Below are 5090 nucleotides of genomic sequence, written 5' to 3'. Positions count from 1 at the left end.
TGAATTCTTGTTGAAGATCTTTGGCCCTTTTTCTAGGTCTTGTTTTATATGTTTATTGGTTTCCAGCAAGATGGGCTTCTTCAACAATGGTTTCTTTTACTCTGCATGTTAAGAAATTGGCTTCTTCAGAAAATCTGTTGCATTCTCATATATATTAGAGAAAAGAGCACCCAAACAACATAGATCTTGCAATGCACAACAGTTATAACAAAAGAAATTCTAATTAAACTAAATGGATCAATAATCCACATTCCATAAACTTGGACTGAGATAGTAGAAGCAATCAATACCTTACTCCAACTTTCTTGTAAACAACCAACACAAGCCAGGCCTTAAAATCACGCACCAAATGCACAAATTATTGGGCAGCTCTTTACTCCATTCTACCTCTGGCATGTAATTTTTATTATTATCAAAAATGTACATGTGATTGTGTTTGTGGTTGTATTGATCTACAATCCTGATAGAGTTAAGATGACAGAGAGGATAAAGCTCAAGGACTCATTATTGTCCTCCTCTCAGCCTCTGTCAGTGATGTAAAGCAGCAAAGTATCACAGGCACTTTCTCTGAGGATATCCTGCAAATTTTAGCATAAAAGTGCCCATGAAAGAGGGAAAGTTCCACAAATGGGCTTGAGTCTTCAGGGGGAAGATGAAACAACTTCTAGAGGAAAATCAAGATGGACCACAATTCTTCCAACTAGCAACTATGGTGATATTAGTTGAACATTGAACTCCAAATGTTTCCTGTGTTAAATCCCTGTGAGTGCTTTAATTTCTTTCTACCATTCCCCAATTTCCAACATATGCCTCTGTGTTCACTACACAGGAATCCCTCGCACAAATTTTCTTCTAAACTTGGTTCTCAAAATCTTCATTCCATTTATCCCAACAAATGGTAGAATTCATCACACTACACTATGCCTCCACTTAGCACTATCTTCTTTCCACACCACTTCACTCCTCTTTTCACCTCATCAAGCTCAAACAAAACACAACAACAATTTCTATAGTGGCAGTGAGTCGTTGCCACCACCCTAGCACTGTAAACAAATAGAAAACCACCACTCTCTATCACATTGGAGGCCAAATCCTGGAACAAAGACAAATAACTCAAATAGAATTCCAATTCCAAACCAAACAACACTCACGCTTGGAGAGGAAACCAAAGTCCATAAAAAGGGAAATAATGAGTCCTCATCCCAATGCCTGGCCAAATAAACCCACATGCAGTGCCAAACTCCTCCATCGCACACTTCTGAACCACTCGCACTAGTGTGAGGAAAGAATGAAAGGGGAGAAATTGATGTATTAACTTACTATCATGTCTAGTTTGCATGATTTGACAAGTGTCTAAATGAGGGGGCTTTCCATAAGATTCAAATGCGTCATGAAGAAAGTAGGATAGTGCAGTCAATGAAGGGATTTTCACAGCAAGGAATTCAAAGAGAGTATTTTGGTGTCAGCTTTCCAAGAAGTATTGTTTTAAACTTTAAAGGCATTTTACGAGCAGTTTTAAGATATTACTTTGGGTTGTCTGCAATGTTAGTACTATAGCTGGAAATGTCCTTTTGATGTCATTGTTTATTAGAATGACGTTATTCAGAATCTGATGATAATATAGAAGTAGTCTGAAAGGAGACTTATGAGCAGGCACAATATTTTGATTTCTACTTGAAATAGAAAATATACAATTTTTTTCTTGGAAAAAAAACTAAATCCTTGAAGTGGTCAATTGACTGGTGATTTTCTAGCCAATACAAAAGTGTTGTTAAGAGTTGTTGGTGAAAAGTGAATGAAGTTTAGTGTTGACAACAATGGAAGAGTCAACTGAAGCATAAGCAATGGAGTATTGGCTTGCTTGTTTGCATCAATAGTAGCATACTTCTAGTGCATCTACATGCTAAATTCAATTAAGTATATTGATAATTCTGATCTAAAGCCTAGGAGGTGTCTATTGACCATGTGGAGGCACTACCTATGTTAAGTAGTAAATCGTGATCTGAGCATATATTATTTTCCATTCATAAGTGATATGTCCGTGTATCCACAAAAGCAGCCAATCTCAACAACATGCCCTAACTCCCTTCAAACTCTTGAAGCAAACTCATTCCTATAAGTCAAGTTTCTATATATATTGTTGCTTCAGTTTAAAGGAAAGGTCCTGTACATTTTCACTCAAAATCATACTAGACCGATATGTGTGAAGAGTGAGTTGGTAAGAATTATAGAATGGTAATTGTCCAACCTAGAATCAAAGGGTGGAAAGATTCAATGAATTTATTGTTAAAAGGTTTATAGTGCAAAATATATATCCTTTTATAAAGGTGTTTAGTAACTTGTTTGAATTTTTTTTTTTTAATAGAGAGAAATAGGGATGATGCTTGTGAGAAGGATGGTATTGATAAAGTGCCTTCTTCCCATGCTTTGTTAGCTACTAATGACCTAGTTTACCTTGAATTTGAGAAAAATACTAGGGCTATTGAATCCCAGTGGTTGTGCCAGATGGGATATACAGGTGTTGGACTTGGGAAGAGTGGATAGGGTATGGTTATCCCTATTGAGATTGAGATGAGACTTCTTAGGGCATGACCTGGATATAGTTAGACTCCATTTCCATATGGAGGTCATTTCTCATTGATTTGTGAGAAGGTTATTTGTACTCGTTGTTTTGTTTGTTGGTAAAGATAATTATGCTGAGTTGCAGAATGCAAACTTCCCACTACTAATGATCTGGTTGATGAAAGTATATGGCTAAGTTGGATACAAATGATATTTTTTTTGATTTGAAGGCTCAACATGCACCTTCGTTTGGGGGGTGATTACATTTTGCACCATCTATTTACCAAGAACACTACTCTTTTCCCTCCAAAAATCCTCATCATAGAGAAGAGGATCTGAGAGTCTAAATTCTTAGTACGGTAGTAGTGATGCTTATAAATATTTGTAGAAGAGGAATAGGAGGAATAATTGTGGACCAGTGCCATCTACCAAGATTGGTTGTGGGTTGGGTTGATGAGTGGTCATGGCAACATTTGTACAAGTGCCAAATAACTTCATAAAGATGTGTATAATCAATTATACACTCATAAATATCTCTTTACTCCTATTTATTTCTCTTGTTGCTATGTTCTCATGTTATTCCATGCAAGAAAGAATTGATTCAAGCCATTGTATATGAGCCTTACCGATTGTATTGATCCTTTTATTTTTGTTTAAAGAGGAATGTTATTGAGCTTGTTTGCATATAAAAAACCAACTTGACGTTGTCAAGAACACAATTATTGAATGACTAATCAACAAAAAAATATAGATTTGTTTTATGATAAGAAAATAAGGAAAAGTTAGAAAAGAAACGACTAAAAGCCCAGGGACTACTCAGATTAGCAACAAACCAAAATACTACTTTTCTATATACACCAAAAACCAAAAAGAGATTTTGAGCAAAGAACGTTAAGTTTTTACTATCTTAGATGGCTCTGTAATTTTTGTTGGTTGATGTTATTCTTGCATGACTTGGGAGAATTTATGATTGCAGGTCACATGATTGAGATTGCTTAGCTAATAACTTGATAGAACTATGATTTTGGAGACTATTATTAATAGAGCTTTTTGGGAAACCTGTTCTGAACATTTGTGCATAGGCTCTTGTTGCACCTTAGGTTATGGATATTGGAGTTTTAAGTTATAAAGAACTCTTAATTGTAAGCCATGTTGCATGAGATTTCTTCACTATGTTACAAAGAGGACTGGGTAGAGGTGTTGTGAAGGTAACTGTTATGTTGCACCTCGTTATGGTGTGGGATTTTCACTGTCAATAATCTCAGCCTCACTATGTTAAGGGTGGAAATGATGGGAGATGTGATTTCTCTAAAAACATTATAGGAAAGGTTGCAATAATGATGTTAACTGTAGGAAATTATTATTATGGAACATTGTTAAGATAATGCCACCTTCATAGCTCCTCCAAGTTGTGTTTAAGGGAGGATATGAGAATATTTAATGTAAACCCAACTTGAGGGGTTTATTAGACCTTTAGGATTTCTTGATCACTCCATTTATGGTTTATTGCAATCCCACCCTTTGGGGTTTTATGGGTAACCTTAATTGGTAAGGCTCTAGTTTCATTTGACATGCACATTACACATAATGCATTGTGCTCATTGGGATGATCTTACCTAGATGTACTTCATTGTTTAAAGGTGTTCTAAACACTACATCTCATTCAGTTACCTTGGGCTCATCATGAAACCCTAACAAATGAAACATAGGAATGCTAAGCCCAATTTGATACAGAGAAATCTTGTGATGCCTACAAATTCATGATGATTAGAATATTTACCACAAGTAATTCCAAGGTGTTGTTGGAATGTGAAGATTGAGGAATTATAAACTGTCAGAACACAATTTCTTGAAAGCATCATGCATAAAAACTCCTTAATGTCCAAACTCTTTCCTTGGAAAAGGTCAACTATGGGACACTCTCTTCCAAGACAGGGATCTCGATAACCTTAAGAATTAAAAACCCCTTAATGTCTGAACTCTTTCCTTTGAAAAGTTCAATTGCAGGACACTCTTTTCAAAGACAAGGATCTCAATAACCCTAGGACTTCAACGGCATCTACAAATCCTAAAATACTATTGATGAGAATGAAGAAAAAGGAAGAACAAGGATTAACAAACCATTTAGAGAAGAAACATAATCATTTATGAACATAGGAAATTAAGGACATAAAATCAACAGAAAGTGTGTGTATATATATATATATATATCTATATATATATATATATATATATATATATATATATATATATATATATATATATATATATATATATATATATATATATATATATATATATATATATATATATATATATATATATATATATATAGATATATACATTACAAAATAGAAGAAAAAGTCTTAACTATGTAGTGAAAAGACTAATAATTCTTTAGTTAAGAGGATCTTGTTTCAAGCAGCTTAAATTTAGAATCATGTATCCTATCAGGATACTAAATCAAATCAATGGCCAATTCATTTGGATTATAACCCTCCCCAAAATAGGGACTAGCTCAATTCAAA

Source organism: Pinus tabuliformis, chromosome 5_2, assembly GCF_031772625.1.
Source record: "Pinus tabuliformis cultivar Carrire ecotype Pingquan chromosome 5_2, CPIR1, whole genome shotgun sequence".
Lineage (NCBI taxonomy): Eukaryota > Viridiplantae > Streptophyta > Pinopsida > Pinales > Pinaceae > Pinus > Pinus tabuliformis.
Note: the sequence above shows the minus strand (reverse complement) of the source record.